The sequence below is a fragment of the Spinacia oleracea genome, chromosome 5 (genome assembly GCF_020520425.1).
Source record: "Spinacia oleracea cultivar Varoflay chromosome 5, BTI_SOV_V1, whole genome shotgun sequence".
Taxonomy (NCBI): Eukaryota; Viridiplantae; Streptophyta; class Magnoliopsida; order Caryophyllales; family Amaranthaceae; genus Spinacia; species Spinacia oleracea.
Genome location: NC_079491.1, coordinates 99,110,067 through 99,137,717, shown reverse-complemented (window position 1 = coordinate 99,137,717; position 27,651 = coordinate 99,110,067). Strand labels below are relative to the sequence as shown.

At 39.4% G+C, this 27,651-nt stretch overlaps 1 pseudogene; it reads right to left on the bottom strand.

Annotated features, from left to right (window-relative positions):
• Positions 1–11,154: 11,154 nt before the first annotated feature.
• Positions 11,155–11,255, bottom strand: LOC130462188 (uncharacterized; annotated as a pseudogene).
• Between the last annotated feature and the right edge of the window lie 16,396 nt (positions 11,256–27,651).

Sequence of the window (27,651 nt, the reverse complement as noted above, 5' to 3'; positions counted from 1 at the left end):
TATAAACCGATTACAATTGGAATTTTTGTGTATGGTTTTGAGTTACTAAATTAGGTTTCTTAATTCGGGAATTGTGTTGATTCTTATTCATGTATGTGTGTATGATTTATTTACAAAAGTGTGTATGATTTATTTACAAAATTTGAATGATTTTATTTTGGATGATTTTATTCTGAATTTTGGTACTTTATTCCGCTGCAATTTATTTGTTCTTTAATTTCCCCTTCTTCGGTTTCTGAGCTTGTTCTTCCTCTGAGTTCTTACTTCTATGTACAACAAAATATTTGCAGCTGCATCTATTTCTCTTCTAAATGAAAGTTTGTTTCCTTTGAGTTCTTAGTCTAAAATTTCTAATACTAAAAATTCTACTGCAGTATGCTTCAAATTCGTTGTTTACCTTTATAGAGTCACAAACCTTATTATTAATGCCACGAGAAAACAACTTCACATATGATGCTACTAGTTGGTGTGTGGCTGCTGGTTTCGTTCTGTTTAGGTGTTGGCTGCTAGCTCTTTGGTGATGTGTTGCTGTTGGCATAGTCTGATGGAGTGGTAGGCTAATGGGTGCATTTTGTGTAGTTGGTTGGGCATCTTCTGCTTCTGCAGACTGTGTTACTCTTGCACGTGTTGTTGCCGCTAGGTTGTGTGTGTTTTGCAGCTGGTTGGGTGTAGTTGTTGGGTCTGGGTCTGGGTCTGGGTCTGGGTATGGGTCTGACGTTGCGCTGCTGTTGGGTCTGGTTCTGATGTAGCTGTTGGGTCTGCTAACTTAACTCTTGTTTGTTTGGTCAACTTGGAATGAGTTGACTAGTTTGGATGTGTTCTTGTTGTGAGTTTGCTTGCTGTTAGTTGGGTTGTGGTGAGTGTTTTTTGGTTTATTTTTGTCTTGTAAGTTGGGGTGGCTTTTCTTTATACATTATTTTTTGTTCCCTTGTTAATATATTACTTACTAACCAAAAGAAAAATTTCTCACTTGGCTATCATCAAATGACATCTTAAGCCAACATTACCACTAAATTATAAGTACTTTCATAGTAAATCAACAGATTTTGTAATTAAGGATACTAATTAATAACTTCCAAGTCAAACCAAAAACTAAGGATCTCTCAGTTTCCTTGTTGTAGAGGGATGCTTGATCTTGTTTGGTTTTGTTTATTAAAATGGATTTGGTACGAGAGTTTTTTCATGGGATTTTTCAGTTGATCCCTGTGATCACATTTTCGGTCCAAATTTTACATGTGGAATAAGGTGTGATTTCAGTCTTGCAGGATTGAGTCGAGTCACTGAGATCTCCCTTGACGGCGTCGGTTACTCAGGTTCACTCACTAACATAACATGGTTACTCCCTTACCTCCACACACTTGACCTGTCAGGCAACTCTTTATCAGGCTCATTGCCTGAATCCCTCTCTAATCTGATTCTCCTTCGCCGCCTCAGCCTCTCTAAGAACTCTTTTACACTCTCCATCCCAACTCTCTTGGTTCCCTCCCTCACCTTGAAGAGATCTGTTTAGATGATAATCAACTCAGTGGTTCAATCCCTCTAAGTTTGAACAAGCCGAGTCATCTAAAAGACTTTGCAGTTCAACAGAAATAGCTCTCTGGTGTATTGGGTGCAGAGTATTTTTTTCAACTCTATATTGTTATCAATTTTTTATTGTAAGACTTGACATACACAGTCAATTAATGGGTAAAACTTGTAAAACTTGACATGCGTTCTTAATTAATTGGTAATTTTGGGCTTACATCTTTTGAGAATTAATAATTCAATTTGGATTTTCGTAATGCTAGTTTAATTGGGTTATACTAATATGTGATGTGTGGAAGAATTGGGTTATACTGATCATTTGTTTTGTTATTACTTGGTATTTGTCTTGCTTGATATGGAGATGAAAAATGTCAGATTGATTGAAAAAAAATTGTGACAGAAACAAAATTCTCAATAAACGTTATCGTCAAGAACAAATACGAAGACTCTAAAAATGACACAAGAGTACTTCAGTTCAGACTTGTTTCAGTCCATTTACTCATGTTTCTTGCAAAGTTTCCCCCTTTACTCATGTTTCTTGCAAATTTCCTTTGTTTTATATACTAATGGCAGGTCCTAAAAAGAAAGGTCGCTGCCCGACAAATTTGTTTGATGTCCATGTTCGCAAATGGGAAGAACGTATTGCTCTTTATTGTAATGAGAAAGGACAACCAGTTGGACCTGAAAAGGCGAGGAAAGAGCTAACCACATTCTTAGGAACCATTGATCATGATTACAATTGGGCTCCCTTGACTTATACAAATTGGCAATCAGTTCCAAACAAGGATAAAATATGGGAATTCGTGAATGTAAGCATTATTGTCTTACTTTACTAGCTCGATCTTCCACTTTAATTCTTTCCTTTTTGTGTTATTTGTTATATTTTGATTTATAACAAAAAACGCCAGTATTTTAGAGCAAGTACATCCTTCTACCCGAATCTCAAGATTGGGTAATGGAGACTCTTCAAATGGTCCATAGCATATAGGTTTCTTACCTACTGGTATGTTTTCTAATTCATTTTATTCCTTCTCCTTACCTACTGGTATGTTCCTATATGGCTATAGTTAACATGGTTTGTTCTCATTATACCTCCATAGTGAACATTCATCTTCGAATTCCAAACAATATATTCAGTTTATTTATTATCAGATTAATTGTAACAAAAAGGAAAAAAAAAACCCACACTTGTAAAAGAACAGAAAATGAAGAATGTTTCATTGTTTGTTGTTGTGATTCTAGATCTGAATTGCAAGATTAAGTACATAACATTTTTGAGGTCATTCAAAAGTTAAATAACCACTAAAAAGGAGAAACGTAAAACACAACTAAAGTGTCATGGAATTATAGAGGTTGCTTTCTCGCTGATGTGAAGCTGGATTAAAAGTAGAGGATATAGATGTGTTAAATAATCGTTTTTCCATGGCGACGTTGCTTGAAATTCTAGGATAACATCATGATATTAGAGACTACTGCAGTGAATCATGTTGTTGTATATGGATTTAAATAACACTTAAGGCATGCTATAACACACTTTTTTGTTTCTAAATATCAGGTCAAAAAAGTCTTTGATGACATTGCTCCAGCCATTGGCTTATCTGTTGGTTTGGCTGTCAGACAGTCTTCACTTGCGATGAAATTTCAACACTAATTAAAGTGCCAAGACTTGAGGCTGGCTCTGCTATGATCCTGAAGATTATACAAACAGATCACGAAGTGCAGTAGATATACTGGTAGCAACTCCTGGAAGGCTTATGGACCATATTAATACTACGAAAGGCTTCACACTTGAGCATCTACGGTATCTTGTAGGTAGCATGACTTTTTCTCCTTAATATTCAGCACACGATAGCTTATTGCCTCTATTATATCCGCCTAAGGCTTGTTTGATACAGTTTAACTACAAAGGCAAAGTTTTGTTGAAGTTGTCTTACTTGTGTGGTTTAAGATATTTTGGATTTTTGGTAGCTCACCTTGGTGCTTTGTTCGCTTGTTCTTGGAAGAGATTTATATAGTTTAGTCTTCTGTAGTGGAAACACCATTTTTGGTATTGGGTGATAGAAATACAATAGGTACTTTCTCAGTCAGCTTTCATTTGCATCCCCCTTATTTCCGTTGCATTGCACAATAACCAATGCATAGTAGAAGAATCACCCATTTACGAAAATAGGGCCAAGGACAATAAAACCGTGCCCTCAAGCTATCATGAATTAGTTTATCCAAAACAAAAATGGTCAAGTATCGCTCAAAACCTTATACTTGATTATTGATGCAGAACTTGAAGCCTAGACTGCTAGAAGCTCTCCCCTCATAAATCTGTTGGTTTAGTTCTATAGTAAACATCCTGGTGGACGGATATGGGTTCCTCCCTTAGAGGAACAACCTTGGAAATGGAGCGCTTTACTGGGCCTCTCCCAACTGAAATGGAGCGCATTTTATTATCCTTATATGCTATATGCTATGTTAACTATGGAGCTAACCACATTCTCATTTTGTTCCTATGGAGGTATAAGAACATAGTTAACATAGCATATAGCATATAAGGATAACATAGCATATAGCAAGTATTGATGTTCTTATGGCCAACTGAAATCTTTAACTAATATAGCTGGTTTGTGGATGGAAGAGGGGTGTTGATTGGTTCCTACTGTGTTTGTGAAATGGCATATAGAACTAGTTTAAGGACCGCATGAAGTTGATATTTTTTTTTGTTTTTCAAAAATCTTAGTTTGCTGTATATCATAGGCTGCTGTTGTAAACATATTTGGTTAACAAGTTCATATTCCTTATTTTTATTTTTAAAGTTTATCTTTTGTCATTCATGTTAAGCTTCTTTTTTCTTAAGTATTTGGATTTTATTCATTGATAATGAATTTCTTACTAAAATGTTATACTTGATTTGTTTGTTGTGCAGGATGGTGCATATAGTCAAGAAGTACGAGCTACTTTAAATATGTGGAGATTTATAGGGCTTTTGGCATATAACTAGATAGGTTTTAAAAAATAAAGCTATCATATAATGATTATTGCAGGATTTTTTTATTTTAATGGAGCTAGTTTTAGAACCAATATTTTCTTTGAACTATTCAGACAATTGTAATAGATATATATTATGCTTATGAATTTAAGTTCTCTGAGATGTTTACATTTTTTTAACTTATTTGTTATGAAAATCTTATTATATGTTCCCTCAAAAAAAAATCTTATTATATATAGTTCTTATTTATTACATGTGTATGAATAACTAAATCTGTTTGAGAATGTAGCTATAGATCAATTGAAAGCATTGTCGTAAGCTCAATTTAAAGTGTTGCCATATATAAACTCTATTAAAAGCGTTGCTATAATCAAAACTGAAAGTGTTGCCATAATCTCAATAGAAAACGTTGCTATAGATACAATTAGATGTGTTACCATAAGTGTAAGAAAGTGTTGCATTAGTTTTAAACTTCAACCAACAACCAACTAGTAATTGTTGCCTTAAGTTGGCGAAAACTGTTGCCTTAAATCTGTAAATGTTGGCTTAATTTGTTGAATAACTGTTGCCTTAGGTTAAAAGTGTTGCCTATAAAAAGCGTTGCCATAGTTAATTATGGCAACAGTTTATCGTAACTGTTGCCTAAATCCGAGAAACTGTTGCCATAGACTTATAGCAACGCCCCCTATTGGTAACGGTTTTTAAACCATTGCTATAGGCCTATTACAACGGTTAATTGATCTATGGTAACTGTTTATAGGCGTTGCTATAAGCCTATTTTGTAGTAGTGACCCTTGAGAGGTGTGTCACGGTTCTCAGAAAACTAACCACTTTGACTTTTCTATTTCTCCTTTTTATTTAACGAATCTCAATTATGGGACAGGATACGTTCTGTTCAATTTATGGATCGATTGCGACAGAACGCGTGAACAATTTCGCAGCGAGAGGCTTAGGTTAAGGGTTGGAGTCAATACTCAGAATATAATTGTGTGTTGTTGTGTGTTCTTTTCACGTCGAATTTAGGGGCCTATTTATAGGGAAGAGTTCGTGGAAAGATAGAATTGCTGAGTTCTAATCCACAAAAAATTAGGAAAAAACACGTACCCAGGTATTTTCAGCGCCCAGGCCTGGGCGCCAAAGATTTCGGCGCCCAGAGCCAGGCGTTGAAAATAGGGTATGGGCTGTTTTCTTTAGTCAGATTCGGATTACTGAAATCCGTAGAGTTTGAGATTAATTCGAGTCTTTTAGCGCGTATCAATTTTATGACGGAATGCCTCTGGGCCCGTTACGAACTCTAGGCTCGTTATGATTTTAATTAATACGTAACTCTTATTTCTGAATCATATTAGGAATAGGATTCTCGTAGTTTTCTATCTCATTTAGGATTTATGTTGGAATGCAACACCTAATTCTGACAGGTTTCTATCTTTTATGATTTGCCACTTTTAGAAGCTACCTTTTACGGCAGTTACTATTTTTAGCAGGTTTCCATAAATAGCAGGTTTCGGGTGAAATGAAATGGGGAATCGAGATTCGTTTATTTTATAGGAGATGCGTTTTCAAGTGGAGATTTACGTTTTCATCATCGAACCTTTCCCTTGCGGGAACGGGGACAAAAGTAGGTGTCTACAGGCCCGTCCCTAGTTGGAATGAGGAGCGTACACCCACTTACCCGTATTGGACGGCCCCCTCCCAACCCGGTGTCACTCCCCCCTCCTTTCCTCCCTATGACTATACTATGATGGGAGGGAGTGACTACCGTGGTGATTCAATGTATCCCATTCCCCCACCGGTTGATCGGCCCGATAGTTGGCCCGAGGATTTCACCGGGTGGCCTAAGGATTATGTTGGAGGTTGGGATGGTCCACGAGGAGAGCCTCCCCAAGGAAACTACCCCCTTAAACCCGAGTATTCTTGGCCCCCCTATACCGACGCTCCGGGTCCCGATGTGGACCCCACCTACAATTTCACCCCTTTTACGGACGAAGAGGCTCATGCTCATCGTCTTAAAATGGATGAATATTGGAGGCTTTATGATCTTGAGCAGCGTGGGGAGGACCCAAGCACCTCTTAGGGTTCCCTCCACTTCTCCCCCATCTTATTTTGTTGGTATGGTTGTATTTAGCTTGGGGGGGAAGTGTGACGTGGGGGTTTGCTATGAGGAGTGTTTGATGCTTGTTGGTGTTGATCTTCTTGCCACTTCATGTGGTTGTATATACGATGATGAGTTTTTGCTTGTTTTGAGTTTGTTTTGGCCATTTGGCCTTGTCTACTAACATTTTTCTTGATTGTTTTTGAGTGTTCTTTGTGGTTTGGTTTCGTTGATGTGAGTTCATGCTTTCCGCCAATGCCTTGTTCGTCGATATTTTGGTGAGTTTGGTTCGGTTTTTACCGGTTCTTTGGGGGACTTGCTCCCACTGCATATCCGGTAATATCCTTCTATCTCACATGCATTCTTTGGGACGGGTATCTTGCATATGGGGCATTTGGTTGGATGGGTAGTTGTGCCCCTACTTGTTTAGTTTTAGGCCTTGAGGACATGGCCTAATTCTAGCTTGGGGGGAGTTTTGTTGTGTAGTTGCCTATTTGTGATGCTCATGTCTTGGAAACCATACCATTATGTACACTTGTATATATTAGTTTCTTTGTTTTTAGTTTGATTTAGTTTGATTTTAGTTTCTTTTCTTTTCGTTTGTTTTGTTTGTTTCTTTTTGTTTTCCTTTTTGGTGTTTTTTCTTATTTTCTTCCTTTTTCTTTCTTTTTCCTTTCCTTTTGTCAAGACAAGTTTTTCTAGGTTTTCTTAGGCAATATTCTTGATTTGGGCAAATAAAATTGGAACTTTTAGACTAGAATGCTTCTATTCCTAATTGGTAAATGTTTACACGATTTTTAATGTCTTGTGTCGAATCTAAGATTTGGTGTTAAGAAAGTTGGTTGAACTTTGGGTAGCATGCGTCTTGAACCCTTGGCCTGTGGTAAGATGGTGTCGATCTCTCTAGTGACTTGAAACCGGAGAGAGTGGTATTTCCTCCCATGTGAGGTTCATGTTCAAAATAGCCCAAACACATATACATATATTGAGTGGCATGGATCCTTGGCATTGACTTTCTTATCTCCCGAATTTGACTATTCCTTCCCGAGACCGCGACCGAACTACTTTAGGGGACGATAGAGGCATTTCTTTCGGTGACTATTTTTCTTTTTAGTTTAGGGCTTTATTTTCTATTTTCCATATATTTTTGTTTGCATTTGCCCCCTTGCTAGCCATTTGAGCCTTTCCCCTTCGTTTCTTATGAGCACATTACAAGCCTAATAGCCTTTGTTTTATTTTCACCCTTAGAAGTGATAGTGAAGCTTTGTGTTATGATGCTTGTTGGTTTTGAATGAATATGCAAAGTTGAGGAATGATTGTTTTTGGTATGAATGGCAAAGTTTGGGAAATATGTTTTATATAGTGAATAAATAAGCAAAAGCAAAAAGAGAGTAAAGTTTTGAAAAAGCCAAAAATAGAGAAAAACAAGGCATGAGAAAAGCTTCAATTGAAACACAAAAAAAAGAGAAAATCAAATCAAGAAAAGTGCAAAAAGAGTTGTAGTTTAGAATTGTTTTTGAATAAGCTTGGGCGTACCCCAAATAAGTGGTATGAGTTTGTTTTTGGTTCGATTTGCTTGAGTTGAGTTCTATCATTGCGCTTTACTTTAGGTATGAGCACCAAATCCCAAATTTGTTCCACACCTTACCCCTAGCCTACGTTACACCCTAAAAAGTCCTCTTGACCCTTTTGAGTTGAGTCATTGTCGGTGGAGGGAGGATTTGGTCAAGTTTATGGAATGGGATTGTCATGCTAAGATGTCGGGTAGCCCAATCTTGTTTTCTCCGGTGCCTTCGCGGTGTCTCGAGACGCTATTCTCAAGGGTGGAAAGGATCTAGAGATTTGACGTGGTATGCTCGGTAGAAGGGGAATTGTTTAGTGCTTGCCCTTAGTTCGCTTTGCTTGACGCTTGAATCTTTCACTCAATTTAGGACATTAGTTAGCGTGTATTCATTTATTTGATAGGTAATATTATTGTTCTTTTATACTCGTTCCATAATCAAGGCCCCTATCTTGGATTTGGTAGTTTAATTTTACTTTCTTTTCTTTTCTTTTCTCTTTCTTTTCCTTTTCTTTTCTTTCTTTCTTTTCTTGGTTTATTTCTCTTTAGGTCTTGCCTTGATTAGATTTGTTATATTTTTTTTTTGTAGATTTTTGGAATTTGAGTAGTTTCTCACTCTTCCCTAATTGAGTTTAGTTTGCTAGAGACTAGCAAACGCTTAGCTTGGGGGAGTTTGATGAGCGACATTTATGTCGCTCCTAGGATAGGATTTCATGTTAGTTTGTTATGCTTTTTTATAGTTTTTATAGGTTTTTGTGTGACTTTTATAAGTTTCTTTCCATCTTGTGCTTTATAGGTGATTATGATGAAAAGTGATGGAAAACAAGTAGAATTGAGCCAAAACAGGGCTTGTGCGATCGAGTTGTTGCTTGTGCGCCCGAACGGAGGAGGGTTGATGGCATCAAGGAATCTTCAGTTTTGTGCGACCGAACGTCCCTTCTTGTTCGGTCGCACAAATGGATTTTTAGAGACAGAATGCCACAAAATTGGTAAACGACCGCACAGGTTATGGTGTTCGACCGCACAAAAGTTGTGCGCCCACACAGGTCTTTCTATTCGACCGAATCAAACTGCAAAGGAGACATGAGCCAAGAAAACACCATTCGACCGAACAGGGTTTCTCGTTCGGTCGCACATGAAGAAGGAATTGTTCTTCGCTGTGTTTGCTCGCACAGGGCTTAATGTTTGCTCGAATGGGTTTCTTATGTTTGGTCGCACAGAGGGTATGTGCGACCGAATGGCTGCGCGGGCTGCTTATTTTCGAATTTCGGCTTCTATTTGGGGAAACTTATAAATAGAATTTTCTTTTATTTTATTTTGTAGAATTTTAGTTTAACAGTTTAGAATCCCAAAATATATTTTCAGCAATTTCTAGAGAGAGAAACTCTCCTCCATTGAAGCATCAAGTTGTAATTTCTTAAACTCTTCTTCTAATTTCTTGCAATTCAATTCAATTTCTTACTTCTTGCTTTTGTTGTGATTGTTGATTGCTCTTTAATTCCTTTAATTCTTCTTGTGTTTACTTTAGTTACTTTGATTCTTAATTCTCTAGTTGATTGTTCAATTGATTGTTCTACTCTTTGATTCTCTCTTTCTAATCTTGCAATTTCATGCTTGCTAACCTAGAACTAATGGATATCTTGATTTTTAGAATGATTAGTGAGTAGAATTAGGTTAGGGAAAGGGGAGAATCTAGGGGCTTAATTAGGGGAAATTGATGATTGATTGTTGATTGATTAATGTGATTAAATATGATTTGGTGATAGGATATCCATGCTTAATTGAGTGGTAGTTGCAAATGCTATTCGATTAGATTCAATTGGAAGCATAGGTTAGGTTTGGCAAGAGATTGTGAGCCTATCTTGTGTAAGCAAGTAGTTGTGCCTATGTATGCAAGTTAATTTAGTCTAGGATTAGGCGAAAGCTCTTCCTTAGGCTAGGTTGCTTCGCGTGCTCCATCCGAGAGGTGGCGAGCACGTCATTTGATGCTATTTGCCTATTTGCCAAGTCGTTGCATGATCGCCATTGCTAGATAGTTTAGTTCATTTCCCCCGATTTCCCTAGCCTATCCCCAACTCCCTAACGTTTCCTTTTCTTGATTCAACTTCGCATAATTGTTAGTTTTAGTTTCTTAGTGATAATTCAAACCAAATTCTTGTTCGAACTAGCTTGACATCCAAACTCGATAACCACCGTTTCTATGGGACAATCCCTATACTTGCCGCTATAGTTCATATAGCCGGTTAGTCTAGCGGTTTTAAAAATTTTGTTTGGTGAGGTGTTGTTCTATTCAACGACGGAAAAACACCCTATCAAAATGGTGCCGTTGCCGGGGAACGGTCGTTGTTATTGAGTTAGTTGAGACTAGTTTATCATTAGAAAATACAAAAACATTACAATTTTGCTTAGCTTTCTTTTCCTTGGCATTACTCACGGTTTTCTTGAGTTTGTATGCTTGTTAGGGGCCGTGCTCGTCAAAGGACCCTCCATCCTCTTGACCTTTAATTGGAGAGGACACTTAGGAGACTAAGGCGTGTTCGGTCTAGCTCATCAAGCCACAATCGGTTCGAAACCTTGAGTGTTGGTGAGGAACAACAAGAGAGTGAGAAAGCTTTTGAGAATATGGCGCTCCCGGTTAAAAACTTGGGAATACCGGGGGCATTTGAAGCAACATGCGGTATTCAAGCCACCACAAGGAGTGCCAACAACTTTGAGATCAAGCCCGCCTTGATCAACTTGGTCCAAAGCCACCCCTTTTGTGGGAAAAGCAACGAGTCACCTCACGAACACCTCAAATAATTCGAGCACTATTGTGACACAATCAAGCACAATGGTGTCAAATCGGACTACGTGAGGTTGACCTTGTTTCGTTTCTCACTACTTGGGCGAGCTATTGATTGACTTGACAAGGAGGTCAAGCCCAACTCACTTCGCACTTGGAACGAGGTGACTAGTGCTTTCTTGAGCAAGTTTTACTCGCATGGTAAGACAGCGGAATATCGCCACAAAATTCAATCCTTTGAGCAAAGGCGAGACGAGTCACTTTTTGAAGCTTGGGATCGTTTTAAGGAGTACCAAAGGGAATGCCCTCATCATGGGATCCCTAAGTGGTTGTTACTTCAAACCTTCTACTTGGGGTTGAGCCCAAGTTCAAAGACAAGTCTAGATGCGGGCGCGGGAGGTCCCATCATGAACAAAACCGAGGTTCAAATTAAAGAGATAATTGAGGACGTTGTCCAAATTTATCAAGCTTGGCATGTTGGTGCAAGGGACTATGATGGAAAGGGAAGGAATGATGATGGTAAAGGATCGGTTTAAGCTATGGAGCAAGCTAGGATCATTGAGAAGCTGAGCTCGAGGTTGGAGAAACTTGAAAGCATGCCAAGCCAACCACCATCTCCATTTGCGGGAAAAGCAACAAGCCAACCACCATCACCATCTACAATTCCACCACCTTCGGCCACTCTTCTCACTAAGGTGAAGAGAAAGGTGAGTTCCTATGACACAATGCCTCCGGGCACTTCTTTTTGTGATAATTGCCAAGATTATGGTCACTTCCCCAATGCATGTCCCTTGGTTCATAATGTGTCTTTTGTGGATTATGGCCCTTCGTATGAAGGTGATTTTGATATGGAATATGCTCATGCCTTGAATGAGAGGTCTAGAAATGATAACCCCAACAATCAAAATTTTGCTAGGCAACCTAGAGGGCCCCCTATGTATGGTTCCCACCAAGGTTATGGCCAAGGAAGTGGGTATGATAGCCAAAATCGAGGTGGCTATAGAGCACAAGGCTATCAAGGCCAAGCGCCCTATGGTCAACCTCAAGGCTTTGGCAATCAAGGCCAATACAATCAAGGTAGTTATAATCCCAACCATCAAGGTGGAGGGGGTTATAACTACTCTTATGGGAAATTTAGGGGTGCCTCTAGTGGGGGTTATCCTTTTAACTCGGGAGGTCCATATGGTGTGTCTCAATTTACACCTCCTGGATTCAATGGACCGAGGAGCTTTGGCAACCAATATCAACCAAACCTTAGTGGTTATTGCAATGCACCTCCACCACTCCCGCCTCTCAAGTCTAATCTTGAGGCTCTCATGGAGTCGTTTGTGGGGGCGCAAGCCAAGAAGAATGTCGAGTTTGAGGATGGATTCAAGCAATCCAACACTCACTTGAAGATGATTGAGACCCAACTAGCACAACTAGCTAACACCATCAAAGAGCAACAAGTGCACACTAGCCTCCCACCCCAAGGTCAAGCACCTAAACAAATGTATTCGGTTGTGACTCGGGGTGGGATGATTCTAGATGATGATACTAAGCTAGTTGATGCATCTTGCTCTAGGGGTAAGGATTCTACGGGGAATGAGTCTCCGGACTGTGATAAGGCGGAAGAGGAGTCTCATGTCGACAACGTGAGAGATGGTGTTAAGTCGAAGGAGACCACTCTTCCTCCTCTCCCAATTCCTCCTCCCCCCTACCCTCAAAGATTTGCCGATAAAAAGCTTGATGATCAATTTCATAAGTTTTGGGAAACCATTAGCAAGCTATATGTGTCATTGTCTTTCACCGAGGCGCTCAAGCAAATGCGACATTATTCTCGGTTTATGAGAGACATTTTGAGCGGCAAAAGGACTTGTGGCACTAATGAAACCATGCACCTAACGGAGCATTGTAGTGCTTTGATTTCGAGCCCTTTCCCCCCAAAGCTCAAGGATCCCGGGAGCTTCTCGATTCCTCGTAGCATCCAAGAGCTTAGGTTTGACAACGCTCTATGTGATTTGGGGGCGAGTGTAAGTATTTTGCCGTTCAAAATCTATAAGAAACTTAGTCTTGGCAATCTCACCCCTACCCCTATGTCCTTGCAATTAGCCGATCGCTCGGTTATGTTTCCATTGGGTAGAGTTGATGATGTTCCCCTTGTGATAGGGAAGTTGACTTTTCTTGTTGACTTCATTGTCTTGGATATCGATGAAGACGCCCATACCCCTATTATTTTAGGGAGGCCATTCTTGGCTACGGCGGGTGCTCTCATCGATGTTCAAGGTGGCCTTATCACTTTGAAGGCGGGAGACGCCAAAGCTATTTTCAAGCTTGCTATTAATGATCATTGTTGCTCTAAGATGAGAAGTTGTATGAAAGTTGACACTCTTGCTTGTGTTGAGCACCATCATTCTTGTGCTAATGCTTCTAACAATCCTTGTGTTCTTAAGTGTGATTTGGAGATTGATAGGAAGGTGAAGATGAAGGAAATAATGCCCTTGGTCCAAGTATGCATTCAATGATAAGTCTAATAAATGCGGTTCAGTATTAATTAACAAGTTAATATCAGTGAGATCAAGTGAGCTGAATGCCTAGCTAGAGGCCGCTTCAGTTTAAGTGGAATTAATGATATTAATCCACAGCTTACTCTTGACTGAACCCGTAGGGTCACACAAATAGTACGTAAACGGATCAAGTATTTAATGGCATTAAATACTCTATCTATGGATATTCGGAACCGACGGATCTTGGTTTCAGTGGGAGCTGAGATCGTCACAAGCAAGTGAATACTCCGGAAACGATGATATTGCCGGAAACGGAAATATGGATCGTATCGGAAATATAAATATTATCCAAGTCGTAGATGTTGCCGGAAACGGAAACATGGTACGTATAGGAAAATATTATTGGAAATGGAAATATTGCCTGAATGGGAAATATTGCCGGAAACGGAAATATTGTCAGAATCGGAAATATTATCGGAATCGGAAAATTAATTCCGGAATCGGAAATATTAAATATTGTTCGTATCGGAAATGAATTCCGGAACCGGGAATTTAATCGGAAGCGTATCGTACGAATAAGCATCGGACGAGGCCTGCCAGACCAAGGCCCAGCACGAAGCCAGGCCATCGCCCAGCACGAAGCCAGGCCATCGCCCAGCAAGCAAGACGCGCGCCAACGCCCAGCCCAAGGCAGCGCCAGGCCCACCGCAAGGCAGGCCCAGCGCGCCAAGGCGAGGTTGCGTAGCGTGGGCTGCGTGGGCCGAGCGCACGCGTGCGGACGCCCTCGTGGCTCCGTGCGTGTGTGTGTTTGTGTCCATGCACAATTCCTAAATCTATTAGGATTTGGTGTATGATTAAATTCCTGTTTCTAAAAGGATTATTTAATTAATTAGAGTCCTTGTAAGATTCTAAGTTTAATTAAATCGTATCCTACTAGGATTCCAATTCCCTTTCCAAACCTCTATAAATAAAGGCCTAGGGTCATAATTTATACACATGGGATTGAAGTATTCTAAGGGTAAGTTTTGAAAGAAAAATAAGCCAAACACTTAACCGAATTTCCTAGTAACCTTAAGGGCGATTCTAGTTGGTCTAACTTGAGGCGGATCCGGACGTACTGTGGACTATCTACGGAGGGACGACATTTGAAGTCCTAAAGACTTGTTCTTGTTCGGTTCGGGCGCAGCTAGGGAGGGCACGCTACAAAGTGTATGCTCCTAAATTATGCTAAATGATTATGTGTAAATAATATGTTTCCTGCCATTAAGGTTTTTCCGCATGATTTATGTTTTGTCATATGTATCATAACCTATCAGTGGTATCACGAGCCTCTTATTATTTTCATAATCTAAATTGCATAACCATGGTTAAATATTACAAATTTGCAAGAATTAAAAGGGGTGATTAATTTTCGTAATTGTTAATTAATTGCAAATTGCATTTATTTAATTATATGTACGCAGTTTTTTGGCAGTTTCTTCGTTACTCATCCAAATCGAGTGATTTTTGTGTCAATTCCGCATGTAAAAGACATTCTAAAATTTTGACAAAAACAGCATTTTTCGGCCGAACCCAGAATTCTCAAATTCGAAGCCTAACTATGACTTTTCGGAGGTTTTAGTTTTTCGAACGTAAAACTTTGTAAATTTAAGATGTTAAATTAATATTTGCGATTCTTGTTGATAAATCTTGAATTTTTGATTGACCTACTGTATATGTTTAACAAGTTTGAATGCCTAGCCTTGTTAATTATGCAATCTAATTTGTAATTATAATTAATTTGTTGAAAATTTGAATAATTTAGAATTGATCTGATTTTCATAATTAATTAATAATTTAATTAGATACCTATGATTAAAAACCACCATAAAAATTGTAAATTTATGTTAAATTTTAAATTTTTATGACCTAGACTTGAATCCATGGAATCGGAAATTAATTAATTAATAAATTTTCGATTTTTCACCCTAAAATTATGAAATTAATATGATTTATTAATTTGTCATTAATTTTGAAAATAAAATTTTTAATTTTTATGCGATTCGCTCATATAACTTGCACGCACAAAGCAATGGACGCTACGTGTTACCCTTAAGGGGTGTTGTATAGTGCGGGCATGCGACGGCGAACAAGGGAGCTCGTCGCCCATGCGGTACGAATGCAGCGAGCAATGCTATGGTGCACGAGCACAAGGCAGCACCCCTGCCTTGTGTCGTGTGCTATGAGCGATGGGCGAGTGGGCAAGGGCGAGAGCAAGGCAGCGACAGTCGCGTGTGGGCAGCAGGCGAGCTGCGCCACGACGCAACTGCCTCGCACAACGTGCGAAGCCTCGCGCGCAGCGAGCGCAAGCTCGAGTGCGACGAGCGCTACGCCCAGCGACGAATGCACGTGCGAAGCGAGCGTTTGGTCGCAAGCTGCGAGCACTGCCTCGAGCAGCGAGCGCAAGCTCGCGTGCGTCGAGGGCAGGCGCACGCAGCGAGCCAGAGGCCAACAAACCTCGAGGCACCTTGCGATGGTGTGCAGCGATGAATGCGACGCAGCACATAGGCTGCGCGCACATGGCCAGCGATGGCTGCGTGCGTGTGTCCTATGGATGTGCGTTGCGTGGTGATATTGCGTACCTTGTGTTACGATTAGATCGTTTTAAAATTTTAATTTGAAATTTTCAGTTTATGTAATTTTAATTAATTTTCAAATTAATAATTTAAATTGTTTTCTTGGATTTTAATTTTGAATATTATAATTATAATAAATTTCATTTATTCTAATTATTTTAATAAAATTAAAATCATGAATTAAATTAAATACGACTGAAAATAAATTAAATATGTGGATTCAATTATAAATTTATATGAGCTTTAAATTTTAATTAAATTTGTATGTTTCCGGTTAGACTAGAAATACATTTTTATGTTTAAAATTAGTAAAGCATATGAATTTATTGGTTTAAGTGGGAGCTCTTTTAGTCATAAACTCTTGATTAGGTCTACAAATCCTTAAGGTTAAAACAACTTGATTAGAATTAATAAGGACTGAAAAATTGGTAGATTATTGGTGCCCTTGATTAATTGCTGCAAATATTTATGTGATGCATAACGTGTTTTACTAACCAGCTATGTGGGCCATTCATGATAATGAATGGGTGAATGGTATATATTGTATATGTACTGTTTTGCAGGTTATGAAGTTACTAGTATGGCCCAAATAGGATAGAAAATATGGTCTGCGTACCATTAATTTGAATGTAATTGGTCTAAAGTACCAAAATTGTTTTTCAATTCAAATGTGGTCTGCGTACCATCAAATAGTTGTAATTAGTTTTAATTATAGCTTATCCTATTTGGAGAAAATGGCGCCTCCCACGGTGAAATTCAAGACGAAGTTTCCATTTTCGAGACGGACTTTAAAGTTGAAGCTTCAAGAGGAAGTCGGGCCATACTAGATCACATTTATCTTATGCATGCTTTAAGTTATTTATTGCTTTAAATATGTCTTAAATATGCATGAGATCAAAGCTTGATTATGTTGCATGATTAAGGATTTTAGTTCACTTAAAATCTAACCAACATAGTAAGAGCCTTAAGTTCCAAACGTAAAAATTGAGTTAAAAGGTGCCATGCCAAAATAACACTTACTTGGATATCCTTTACATCGATCTTAGTAATAGTTTTCGGCCATAGCGAGGTGTTACTTGTCGATACTAAAGGGGTAAGGTACACAAATAATTGTGAGTACATGTTAGTTTTGGTGAAACTCAACGATATAAGTAAGAAGTCCTTTTATGTCGTGGCAAAATTGATAGGTTTACCTAATAAGTTCTTAGACGTACCTATCAACCAAGAGTAGTTTCTAGACTATTAGCAAAAGGCTTTTGCTTACCTAAAATGTTTTAGAATTGAGTCGACAAACTGTGCTTAATTCTTCGATGGTTTTAGGATCTTGGAATCATTTTATTCACACCTGCAGGAACAATTAAATCGAATAAAATTCTAATAACTTGTTTCAATTGCATGATTGCTTTCATTTTTCAAGTTATTATTCATGATAAATGTTTACACTTTGCATGCTTCAATGAATGTTTTAATTATTGTTTATAAATAAATATCTTGCACTGCAATAAATCCTTTTAGAAAGGTAACAGTAAATTTCCTCGATTGGTAGTGAATCCAAGAACGATTCACGAAAAAGAGAGAAAATGAGCAATTTAAATGTACGTTTCTTTTAGCGACTTTTATGGTTGTTTTCGAGTATCAAAGTCAAATGGAAAACCGATTGGTGCTTGTGAATTCAAAATACAATGTAGTTTTGAGATCATAAAGCATTGAGTTTAAACGCTCAGCCTTACCAATGGTTAACAACCTAATATCTTTGTCCATTTAATTCTCGAATGAGTCTAGTCCCTAGACATTCGAATAGATCGATGCTTAGAGAACTTTAGAAGCTTCTGGTAAGACCATCTAGTTGAAACAGAATATTCAACATAAATGGTAAGAACTTTGTTGGAGTGACATTGGACATGTCTAAACAAAGTATAAAAGTCAACACTAGAGAATTCAATTCTTAAGGCTATTAGAAAGGGTACGAGAAATAGGAAAACAAAGGAACAAATGAAAGGAATTTATAATTCCGTTTCTACCTATAAGTTTATGTTTAAAAGAGCAGTGACCTTCCAATCAAACTTCCTTGGTATCATATACCCCTTGAGGTTCTTACTTCGGTAATAACTCAAACAATGGAAGCTAGGATACACTAATGACCTACAAGTGGGAAATGAAGCATGGCAATGCTACATTAGTTGTAGGGTCATCTAGTTTGTTTTAAGTCCTTTCAAAGGCTGGAACTTAATGGCTATTTCGTTCCATACTCAGCATACCTAAATTTCTGTTTCAAACACAGAAAGACTCACATTCAAGAAAAACAAAAACAATGTTTGTTTGTTTATTTGAATGAAATGCTCAATTACGGGTTGAGTCAATATGCTTGATTAAAACAAACAACTCTTTAACAATAAGAACTTTACCAGGTTCAAATCAATCTCTTGATTTAAGTTCCACTAATCTTTGGCATTGTTGCTTAGACCATATCAACAAGTTAACATTCAAAATCTCTATTTTGATGGACTTTTGAAAATTGATTGATTTCTAGATCATTTAAGACAACTAGTCTTACTTGTTGAAAGTAACAAAAGATATGAACTATTGTTAGAACGCCTAGACAATAGAGTTCAAAGCTAAAGAAAGGTTTTTGTGACTTTATTATTTCACACAGATTTGAGTGAATATAGGTTTATTTACTCAATGTGATATAAGTTTGAATCTGTTTGGCTAGTTCAAAGATTCAGAAGTATAAAATCCACTTGGCAAGGAATCATAAAGATCTAGGTCAGATCATGTTGATGATTACTTAAGCCAAGAATGATCATCAATGATTGTGTGTTGTAAATTCACGATCTAGCTCCATAAGATATGGCATATCTACGTTGGAATAATCGAAGTCAATTAGTACTTGATTTGATCAATGATGAATCATAAAGACTTTTCCTATAATTTCTAAAACAAAATGCTCAACTACCACCAAACTAAACCAAATTCGTCAAAGCTATTGAAAAGTAATTTCAGAGTATCTTTTCATAAATATATATCTAAAGAGTTGCTAAACTCGGTGGGAGCTTAGTGTTTTTTATTCAACAAACTAAGGCCCATGTCTAGATATATGTTTCATTGTGATTTATTCAAATGAGACACAAGGGTATTGTTTCTACCACGAATTTTTGAGAACATAATGTTTGTTTGCTCGAAATAATGTCCTTTTGGAGATTCGTTTCCAAAATGACAAGTGGGAGAAAATAGACCTCGAAAGTCTTCGAGGCGAACAACAAACATAAACGGATATTCCGGAGGCTTTTCGAAGTGCTTCAGAAAATCCAAACTTATTCTTTAAGGACTTTAGAAGTGGCTTTAAAGAATAGACATCTCTTAGAAGACTTCACAAGTGCTTCAAGGAGAAACAGAATATTCAAAGGACTTTCAAGTGGCTATTGATATTCTATTGTTTGATGTTCTACACCCAAGTAGGCATAGAGTTCAAGTCACTGAAACTATGAGATTCTTCTATTAGATAGTGAAGAATCATGGAGTTCAGGTCACTGAAGCTATGCGATTCTTCTATTAGATAGTGAAGAAACCTACAACTTGCAGTCAAACTATTATCATTTAGATTAATGAGTTTGTGACCTGAAAGAAAGCTATGACGAAACCCAGATTCCCTAAAATGGTTAGAAGCCATATATAGACTCAAATGTTTTAAATGGTTAGAGGCCATAAAACATACTCAATGTTTTGATGATTTACTCAATGGTTAGAGGCCATCGCCCAGCACGAAGCCAGGCCATCGCCCAGCAAGCAAGACGCGCGCCAACGCCCAGCCCAAGGCAGCGCCAGGCCCACCGCAAGGTAGGCCCAGCGCGCCAAGGCGAGGCTCCGTAGCGTGGGCTGCGTGGGCCGAGCGCACGCGTGCGGGCGCCCTCGTGGATCCGTGCGTGTGTGTGTTTGTGTCCATGCACAATTCCTAAATCTATTAGGATTTGGTGTATGATTAAATTCCTATTCCTAAAAGGATTATTTAATTAATTAGAGTACTTGTAGGATTCTAAGTTTAATTAAATCGTATCCTATTAGGATTCCAATTCCCTTTCCAAACCTCTATAAATAAAGGCATGGGGTCATAATTTATACAAATGGGATTGAAGTATTCTAAGGGTAAGTTTTGAAAGAAAAATAAGCTAAGCACTTGCAAACACTTAACCGAATTTCCTAGTAACCTTAAGGGCGATTCTAGTTGGTCTAACTTGAGGCGGATCCGGACGTACTGTGGACTATCTACGGAGGGACGACATTTGGAGTCCTAAAGACTTGTTCTTGTTCGGTTCGGGCGCAGCTAGGGAGGGCACGCTACAAAGTGTATGCTCCTAAATTATGCTACATTATTATGTGTAAATAATATGTTTCCTGGCATTAAGGTTTTTCCGCATGATTTATGTTTTGTCATATGTATCATAACCTATCAGAAGAAGGATATGCACGAGAGCTCCTTTGTGCTAGGAGATTCCTATGATGACGTCATCACCATTCCCGACACATTCAGGATGGATCTTGATGATGTGGGGTCACTCACTCCGGCATGTAATGGTAAGAGGTGTATGAGCAAGAAGTCTAAGCTAGGCAATCCTACGCCTAGGAAGACTTGGTTTGGTCCCCACTCAATAAGTGGTGGTTTGGGTAAGTTGTTTGTGCCCAAGGAGGCCAAGAAAGGTTTGTTGACTAGTGTTAACCCAAGGTTGGGTGTGTTTGACCCCCCTTGAATTTTGGGGGGTTCCGTCAAGCTAATGACGTTAAACGAGCGCTACCAGGAGGCAACCCGTGTATTCATCTCCTCTCTTGTCCCCCCATGAGCTTTGGGGGGATTCGTCAAGCTAATGACGTTAAACGAGCGCTACCCGGGAGGCAACCCGGTTGTCTAACTCCTATTTTTTGTTTCTGTTTGATTTTATGCATTAATTTTCCATTTAATTAGCTTTATTTTCATTTCCTAGTGAAGTTTCAATGATTTTTGCAAAATCATGTTTTGTGCGACCGAACGTCCTTCTTCGTTCGATCATACAAAACTGATTTTGGGAGGCAGAATGCCCATTTTTTGGTAAACGGTCACACAGAATTATCTGTTCGATCGCACAGGTTTGTGCGGTCGAACACCTTTTACTGTTCGGTCGCACAGCCTGGCGGGGCTGAATCTGACCTCTTTTATTCCAAAAATTCGCGAACCACCCCATTTTCTTCATTATACTCGACACTCCTCTCACACTTTCAACTTCTTTGCTCTCTTCTTTCACTTCATACTACTTCTCCCCATCAATCTCCCTTACTTCCCTTCATTAATTTCACTTCCCATACATCAATTTCACACAATCTCATTCATCCCAACCCCTCAAATCCCCAAATTTTCAGATATTTGCAAAAACCCCCAATTTCTAGGGTTTTGTTGAATTTTGTCAAAATTGTGTGTGTGGTGAATTGGAACTCTAGAGGCTACTTGGGATCGATCCTAGACCACTTCCTTTGCTTGTGGTGATGATTTCTTTCCCTTAATTCTTATATTTCATTCCAATTTTGCCATGTTCATGTTATTTTTGGATTTTCTGAAATTTGTGGTTTTTGGGTGTTTGTTGATGCATGTATTTTATGTGATTGACCTTTAATTGTCTAGATGAGCTACGCATGTTTGATTCCTTGTTCCATTTAAGCTCTAGACTTTTTGAGATGATTTTGTGCGATTTTGGGCTACTTTTATTATGCTTGTTTGTGGAAGTGACGGTTGATTGATTGTGGTTATTAGTGTGGAGTAATGTGGTTAGTTTATATTTGTTGAGGAGTTGGTGTAATGTTTGGAACTTGTTGAAGAGTTGATGGAGATAGTTTCACCTTAGCCTTTGTAGTTGTTTGTTTGTCCTAGATTGTGAACTAACTTAGTTTTTCCTTCTTTGTGTGTCTTGGTTTGTTTTTCTTTTGCTTTTGTAGATTTTGCTTTGCCTAACCTCATCATTCCATGGCACCCAAGCGCTCCAAGAAGAACCCCACCGCCTCTACATCAAACCCTACCGCCTCTACATCAAAGAGGAAGGCACCTGCTCCGCCGGGCATGGAAACCTACGGCATTGAGTTCACCGAACAAAGATCTTGGGATTTCTTTGAGCTGCTTTCCAACCATTAAGCCCACCAAGTTCTGTCATCGGGAGAGGCGTTCGTAGCTTGGGGGTCGAAGTCGAGGTTGACAAGTTGATCAAGGGGCCAGGGTGGGAAAAGTTCAAAAGGTTGACATTGGAGTTCCTGTCCTCGGCACAGAAGAATATTATAGAGGATGAGGACGGTGATCGTGTGATGGAATTGAGCTTCCAAGTCTTCGGTCGCCAACACAAATTGAATAAAAATCAAATCAATGCCATCTTCTCCATCGACTCGGGGTACGGGCTCATCACGAACCGAAGCTCCGAATGTGCTAACGACTATGATGAAAATAGTTGGTGGAGGGCGCTCACCGGAGACGACGGGGATTTCTTCTCCGCCTCGGCCAAATCTTCCTCATTCCATCATCCGGCCATCCGCATCATGAGCCGCCTCCTCATCTACGCCCTTTTCTCTAAGGGTTCTACCGGTGCCTTGTCGGGCACGGAACTTGGTGGTTTGTGGTTGTCCACACAAGAGAAGCAAGGGATCCTTGATTTTGGACAATTTCTAATTTCCCGGATCATCGAGGTGTGGGATACCCACGTGAACAAATCCGACATCCTCCTTGGTGGCATGCTCACACTTCTCGTTCGGTTTCTTCCGACCAACCCTCATGCCCAGGAGATGGATATGATGCTTTGACTCCCGTTCCCGGTGGTGAATTCTTGAACATCCGGGCGATGTACAATGCCACCTGGCTCCATTACACGGTCAATGAGGCGCAATTTATTTGGAAAGTGAAGAAAGCCGATTGGTGCTATCTTCCACACCCGTTCATTACTTCGTGGTCCTTTAGTGTCCGTTTCTTGCTTCCGCGGCATCAGAAATTTGTCAACGCCGCCACCACCACCGCCACTACCGAGCCTACCGGTACCTCCACTCAAGCTCCTCCTCGACCTCCTAGTCCACCTCCCCCCGAATGCGGGTAATATACCTCTCTCCTCTCCTTTTGACTTGACGCGTTTGCAATCCACCCTTGCGGCTATCTTCCAAGGGCAAGAGGACCAAGCTCGTACCTTGGCTTCTCTTGCTCCTCAAGGGAGCCGCACGGGAGATTCTTTTCCCGATTTTGACTCGTCCTACTACGGTAGGCGGGTGTACGACTACCATGTTGACAAAGGGGACTTTTCCCCCTATGTCAACTATCCTTATCACCCTCCCCAGCAAGGGCCCGTCCCTAGTTGGAATGAGGAGCGTATACCCACTTACCCGTATTGGACGGGCCCATCCCAACCCGTTGTCACTCCCCCCTCCTTTCCCCCCTATGACTATACTATGATGGGAGGGAGTGACTACCGTGGTGATCCAATGTATCCCACTCCCCCACCGGTTGATCGGCCCGATGGTTGGCCCGAGGATTTCACCGGGTGGCCTAAGGATTACGTTGGAGGTTGGGATGGGCCACGAGGAGAGCCTCCCCAAGGAAACTACCCCCTTAAACCCGAGTATGCTTGGCCCCCCTATACCGACGCTCCGGGTCCCGATGTGGACCCCAACTACAATTTCACCCCTTTTACGGACGAAGAGGCTCATGCTCATCGTCTTAAAATGGATGAATATTGGAGGCTTTATGATCTTGAGCAGCGTGGGGAGGACCCAAGCACCTCTTAGGGTTCCCTCCACTTCTCCCCCATCTTATTTTGATGGTATGCTTGTATTTAGCTTGAGGGGGAAGTGTGACGTGGGGTTTGCTATGAGGAGTGTTTGATGCTTGTTGGTGTTGATCTTCTTGCCACTTCATGTGGTTGTATATACGATGATGAGTTTTTGCTTGTTTTGAGTTTGTTTTGGCCATTTGGCCTTGTCTACTAACATTTCTCTTGATTGTTTTTTAGTGTTCTTTGTGGTTTGGTTTCGTTGATGTGAGTTTATGCTTTCCGCCAATGCCTTGTTCGTCGATATTTTGGTGAGTTTGGTTCGGTTTTTACCGGTTCTTTGCGGGACTTTCTCCCACTGCATATTCGGTAATATCCTTCTATCTCACATGCATTCTTTGGGACGGGCATCTTGCATATGGGGCATTTGGTTGGATGGGTAGCTGTGCCCCTCCTTGTGTAGTTTTAGGCCTTAAGGACATGGCCTAATTCTAGCTTGGGGGGAGTTTAGTTGTGTAGTTGACTATTTGTGATGCTCATGTCTTGGAAACCATACCATTATGTACACTTGTATATATTAGTTTCTTTGTTTTTAGTTTGATTTAGTTTGATTTTAGTTTCTTTTCTTTTCGTTTGTTTGTTTTGTTTGTTTCTTTTTGTTTTCCTTTTTGGTGTGTTTTCTTATTTTCTTCCTTTTTCTTTCTTTTTCCATTCCTTTTGTCAAGACAAGTTTTTCTAGGTTTTCTTAGGCAATATTCTCGATTTGGGCAAATAAAATTGGAACTTGTAGACTAGAATGCTTCTATTCCTAATTGGTAGATGTTTACACGATTTTTAATGTCTTGGGTCGAATCTAGGATTTGGTGTTAAGAAATTTGGTTGAACTTTGGGTAGCATGCGTCTTGAACCCTTGGCATGTGGTAAGATGGTGTCGATCTCTCTAGTGACTTGAAACCGGACATAGTGGTATTTGCTCCCATGTGAGGTTCATGTTCAAAATAGCCCAAACACATATACATATATTGAGTGGCATGGATCCTTGGCATTGACCTTCTTATCTCCCGAATTTGACTATTCCTTCCCGAGACCGCGACCGAACTACTTTAGGGGACGATAGAGGCATTTCTTTCGGTGACTATTTTTCTTTTTAGTTTAGGGCTTTATTTTCTATTTTCCATATATTTTTGTTTGCATTTGCCCCCTTGCTAGCCATTTGAGCCTTTCCCCTTCGTTTCTTATGAGCACATTACAAGCCTAATAGCCTTTGTTTTATTTTCACCCTTAGAAGTGATAGTGAAGCTTTGTGTTATGATGCTTGTTGGTTTTGAATGAATATGCAAAGTTGAGGAATGATTGTTTTTGGTATGAATGGCAAAGTTTGGGAAATATGTTTTATATAGTGAATAAATAAGAAAAAGCAAAAAGAGAGTAAAGTTTTGAAAAAGCCAAAAATAGAGAAAAACAAGGCATGAGAAAAGCTTCAATTGAAACACAAAAAAAGAGAAAATCAAATCAAGAAAAGTGCAAAAAGAATTGTAGTTTAGAATTGTTTTTGAATAAGCTTGGGGGTACCCCAAATAAGTGGTATGAGTTTGTTTTTGGTTCGATTTGCTTGAGTTGAGTTCTATCATTGCGCTTTACTTTAGGTATGAGCACCAAATCCCAAATTTGTTCCACACCTTACCCCTAGCCTACGTTACACCCTAAAAAGTCCTCTTGACCCTTTTGAGTTGAGTCATTGTCGGTGGAGGGAGCATTTGGTCAAGTTTATGAAATGGGATTGTCATGCTAAGATGTCGGGTAGCCTAATCTTGTTTTCTCCAGCGCCTTCGCGGTGTCTCGAGACGCTATTCTCAAGGGTGGAAATGATCTAGAGATTTGACGTGGTATGCTCGGTTGAAGGGGAATTGTTTAGTGCTTGCCCTTAGTTCGCTTTGCTTGACGCTTGAATCTTTCACTCGATTTAGGACATTAGTTAGCGTGTATTCATTTATTTGATAGGTAATATTAGTGTTCTTTTATACTCGTTGCATAATAAAGGCCCCTATCTTTGATTTGGTAGTTTAATTTTACTTTCTTTTCTTTTCTTTTCTCTTTCTTTTCCTTTTCTTTTCTTTCTTTCTTTTCTTGGTTTATTTCTCTTTAGGTCTTGCCTTGATTAGATTTGCTATATTTTGTTTTTGTAGATTTTTGGAATTTGAATAGTTTCTCACTCTTCCCTAATTGAGTTTAGTTTGCTAGAGACTAGCAAACGCTTAGCTTGGGGGCCGGAGTTTGATGAGCGACATTTATGTCGCTCCTAGGATAGGATTTCATGTTAGTTTGTTATGCTTTTTTATAGTTTTTATAGCTTTTTGTGTGATTTTTATAAGTTTCTTTCCATCTTGTGCTTTATAGGTGATTATGATGAAAAGTGATGGAAAACAAGTAGAATTGAGCCAAAACAGGGCTTGTGCGATTGAGTTGTTGCTTGTGCGCCCGAACAGAGGAGGGTTGATGGCATCAAGGAATCTGCAGTTTTGTGCGACCGAACGTCCCTTCTTGTTCGTTCGCACAAAATGGATTTTTGGAGACAGAATGCCACAAAATTGGTAAACGACCGCACAGGTTATGGTGTTCGACCGCACAAAAGTTGTGCGCCCACACAGGTCTTTCTATTCGACTGAATCAAACTGCAAAGGGGACATGAGCCAAGAAAACACCATTCGACCGAACAGGGTTTCTCGTTCGGTCGCACATGACGAAGGAATTGTTCTTCGCTGTGTTTGCTCGCACAGGGCTTAATGTTTGCTCGAATGGGTTTCTTATGTTCGGTCGCACAGAGGGTATGTGCGACCAAATGGCTGCGCGGGCTGCTTATTTTCGAATTTCGGCTTCTATTTGGGGAAACTTATAAATAGAATTTTCTTTTATTTTATTTGGTAGAATTTTAGTTTAACAGTTTAGAATCCCAAAATATATTTTCAGCAATTTCTAGAGAGAGAAACTCTCCTCCATTGAAGCATCAAGTTGTAATTTCCTAAACTCTTCTTCTACTTTCTTGCAATTCAATTCAATTTCTTACTTCTTGCTTTTGTTGTGATTGTTGATTGCTCTTTAATTCCTTTAATTCTTGAATTCTTCTTGTGTTTACTTTAGTTACTTTGATTCTTAATTCACTAGTTGATTGTTCAATTGATTGTTCTACTCTTTGATTCTCTCTTTCTAATCTTGCAATTTCATGCTTTCTAACCTAGAACTAATGGATTTCTTGATTTTTAGAATGATTAGTGCGTAGAATTAGGTTAGGGAAAGGGGATAATCTAGGGGCTTAATTAGGGGATATTGATGATTGATTGTTGATTGATTAATGTGATTAAATATGATTTGGTGATAGGATATCCATGCTTAATTGAGTGGTAGTTGCAAATGCTATTCGATTAGATTCAATTGGAAGCATGGTTAGGTTTGGCAAGAGATTGTGAGCCTATCTTGTGTAAGCAAGTAGTTGTGCCTATTATATGCAAGTTAATTTAGTCTAGGATTAGGCGAAAGCTCTTCCTTAGGCTAGGTTGCTTCGCGTGCTCCATCCGAGAGGTGGCGAGCACGTCATTTGATGCTATTTGCCTATTTGCCAAGTCGTTGCATGATCGTCATTGCTAGATAGTTTAGTTCATTTCCCCCGATTTCCCTAGCCTATCCCCAACTCCCTAACATTTCCTTTTCTTGATTCAACTTCGCATAATTGTTAGTTTTAGTTTCTTAGTGATAATTCAAACCAAATTCTTGTTCGAACTAGCTTGACATCCAAACTCGATAACCACTGTTTCTATGGGACGACCCCTATACTTGCCGCTATAGTTCATATAGCCGGT